This window comes from Belonocnema kinseyi, chromosome 5, assembly GCF_010883055.1.
Source record: "Belonocnema kinseyi isolate 2016_QV_RU_SX_M_011 chromosome 5, B_treatae_v1, whole genome shotgun sequence".
Taxonomy (NCBI): Eukaryota; Metazoa; Arthropoda; class Insecta; order Hymenoptera; family Cynipidae; genus Belonocnema; species Belonocnema kinseyi.
Window position 1 is genome coordinate 145,466,412 of NC_046661.1, and position 3,565 is coordinate 145,469,976.

The window sequence follows — 3,565 nt, forward strand, 5'->3', positions numbered from 1 at the left end:
AGTTGAAAATAGTTTTCTCCAATTTTCAAGAGTTGAAAATTCAATTTTTCTTCCATTTTTAACAGTTCGAAAATTCAATGATCAATTTCCTTCAATTTTCAACAGTTGAAACTTTAATTTTCATCAATTTTCCACAAATGAAAATTCAATTTTATTTCATTTCTAAGGTTGAAAATTTAATTTTCAGTTTTCAGCATTTGAAAATTTAATTTTCTTCCATTTTTAATAGTTGACAATTCAATGATCAATTTCCTTCCATTTTCAAAAACTGAAAATTCAAATATCAATTTTCTTGAATTTACAACAGTTAAAAAGTTTAATTTTCTTTAATTTCTAAAGTTGAAAATAGTTTTCTCCAATTTTCAAGAGTTGAAAATTCAATTTTTCTTCCATTTTTAACAGTTCGAAAATTCAATGATCAATTTCCTTCAATTTTCAAGAGTTAAGAATTCAATTATCTTCTATTTTTCACCGTTTCGAAATTTACTGATCAATTTTCTTCAATTTTTAACGGTTGAAAGTTTAATTTTATTCAATTTCTTCCATTTTTAACAGTTTGAAAATTCAATGATCAATTTCCTTCAATCTTCAAGAGTTAAGAATTCAATTTTCTTAAATTTTTAACAGTTTCAGAATTTAATTATCAATTTTCTTCAATTTTCAAGAGTTAAAAATTCAATTTTATTATATTTTTAATAGTTGAAATAAAATTATAAATTTTTTCATTTTTAAACAGTTAAAAATTTAATTTTTTTAATTTATAAAGTTGAAAATTTAATTTGCATTTTTTAACAGTTGTAAATTCAATTTTCTCCAATTTTTAAAAGTTGAAAATTAAATTTTCTTCAATTTTCAACAGTTGAAAGTTTAATTTTCTTTAATTTATCAAGCTGAAAATTTAATTTTCATGTTTCCTAAATTTTCGACAGTTGCAGATTAAATTTTGTTAAATTTTTAACAGTTTCAAAATTTAATTATCAATTTTCTTCAATTTTCAAGAGTTAAAATTCAATTTTCTTATATTTTTAACAGTTGAAAATTCAATTATCATTTTTTTCAATTTTAAACAGTTCAAATTCAATTTCTTTTCATTTATAAAGTTGAAAATTTAATTTGCATTTTTTAGCAGTTGTAAATTCAATTTTCTTCAATTTTTTATAGTTGAAAATTAAATTTTCTTCAATTTTCAACGGTTGAAAGTTTAATTTTATTCAATTTCTTCCATTTTTAACAGTTTGAAAATTCAATGATCAATTTCCTTCAATCTTCAAGAGTTAAGAATTCAATTTTTTAAAATTTTTAACAGTTTCAAAATTTAATTATCAATTTTCTTCAATTTTCAAGAGTTAAAAATTCAATTTTATTATATTTTTAATAGTTGAAATAAAATTATAAATTTTTTCATTTTTAAACAGCTAAAAATTTAATTTTTTCATTTATAAAGTTGAAAATTTAATTTGCATTTTTTAACAGTTGTAAATTCAATTTTCTCCAATTTTTAAAAGTTGAAAATTAAATTTTCTTCAATTTTCAACAGTTGAAAGTTTAATTTTCTTTAATTTATCAAGCTGAAAATTTAATTTTCATGTTTCCTAAATTTTCGACAGTTGCAGATTAAATTTTGTTAAATTTTTAACAGTTTCAAAATTTAATTATCAATTTTCTTCAATTTTCAAGAGTTAAAATTCAATTTTCTTATATTTTTAACAGTTGAAAATTCAATTATCATTTTTTTCAATTTTAAACAGTTGAAAATTCAATTTCTTTTCATTTATAAAGTTGAAAATTTAATTTGCATTTTTTAGCAGTTCTAAATTCAATTTTCTTCCATTTTTAATAGTTGAAGACACAATTATCAATGTTCTTCAATTTAAAACAGTTGAAAATTCAATTATCAATTTTCTTCAATTGTTTTCAATCAAAAGTTTAATTTTCTTTAATTTCAAAATTGGAAAATTAAATTGTCTTCAATTTTCAACAGTTCAAAGTTTAATTTTCTTTAATTTATCAAGCTGAAAATTTAATTTTCAAGTTTCCTAAATTTTCAACATTTGCAGATTAAATTTTTAAAAATTTTTAACAGTTTCAAAATTAAATTATAAATTTTCTTCAATTTTCAAAATTCAATTATAAATTTTCTTCAATTTACAAAAGTTGAAAGTTTAATTTTTTTAATTTCTAAATTTGAGAATTTAATTTGCAATTTTCTCCAATTTTCAACAGTTGAAAATTCAATTTTCTTCCATTTTCAACAGTTCAAAGTTTAAATTTCTTTAATTTATCAAGTTGAAAATTCAATTTTCTCCAATTTTCAATAGATGAAAATTTAATTTTTTCCACTTTTAACAGTTTCAAAATTCAATTATGAATTATTTCAATTTTCAACAGTTAAAAAATTGAATTTTCTTTCATTTTAAAAGTTGAAAATTTATTTTTCAATTTTCAACAGTCGAAAATTTAATTTTCAAGTTTCTTCAATTTTCAACAGTTGCAAATTAAATTTTCTTAAATTTGTAACAGTTTTAAAATTCAATTATCAATTTTCTTCAATTTTCAAGAGTTCAAAATTAAATTTTCTTATATTTTCAACAGTTGAACATTAAACGATCAATTTTCTTAATTTTAAACAGTTGAACATTCAATTTTCTTTCACTTATTAGGTTGGAAATTTAATTGTCCAATTTTAGCAGTTGAAAACTCAATTATAAATTTTCTTCAATTTACAACAATTGAAAGTTTAATTTTTTTTAATTTATAAATTTGAGAATTTAATTTGCAATTTTCTCCATTTTTCAACAGTTGAAAATTTAAATTTCTTCCATTTTCAATAGTTGAAAGTTTAATTTTCTTCAATTCATCAAGTTGAAAATTCAATTTTCTTTCATTTCTAAAGTTGAAAATTTAATTTTTTTCACTTTTAACAGTTTCAAAAATCAATTATAAATTTTTTCAATTTTCAACAGTTAAAAAATTGAATTGTCTTTCATTTTAAAAGTTGAAATTTTATTTTTCAAATTTTCAGCAGTTGAAAATTAAATTTTCATACAATTTTTAATATTTGAAAATTCAGTTATCAATGTTCTTCCATTTTTAACAGTTTGAAAATTCAATGATCAATTTTCTTCAATTTTCAACGGTTGAAAGTTTAATTTGATTGAATTTTCAACGGTTGAAAGTTTAATTTTATTCAATTTTCAACAGTAACAAATTTAATTTAATTTTAAAAGTTGAAAATAAAATTTTCAATTTGATCTAATTTTCAACAATTGAAACGTCAATTTCCAGAGTTGAAAACTAAATTTTCCTCCATTTTTAATTGTTTGAAAATTCAATAATCAATTTTCTACAATTTTCAACAGTTTAAAATGAAAAATTAAATTTTCAACTTTTTAAATGAAAGAAAATTCAATTTTTAACTGTTAAAAATTGAAAAAATTAAACTTTCATCTCTTGAAAATTGAAGAAAATTGAATTATCAACTGCTAAAAATTTTTAATTAAATTTTCAACTTTATAAATAAAAGAAAATTGAATTTTCAACAATTTAAAATTGAAAAAATTTAAAA

At 18.6% G+C, this 3,565-nt stretch overlaps 2 protein-coding genes across 2 annotated transcripts in view; one reads left to right on the forward strand and one right to left on the reverse strand.

Moving 5' to 3' along the window:
- LOC117172522 overlaps positions 1–3,565 on the forward strand; it is a 42,650-nt gene that overhangs the window by 7,368 nt on the left and 31,717 nt on the right. The window lies entirely within an intron of this gene.
- LOC117172523 (NADH dehydrogenase [ubiquinone] 1 beta subcomplex subunit 9) overlaps positions 1–3,565 on the reverse strand; it is a 5,774-nt gene that overhangs the window by 751 nt on the left and 1,458 nt on the right. The gene's annotated exons all lie outside the window — the stretch shown is intronic.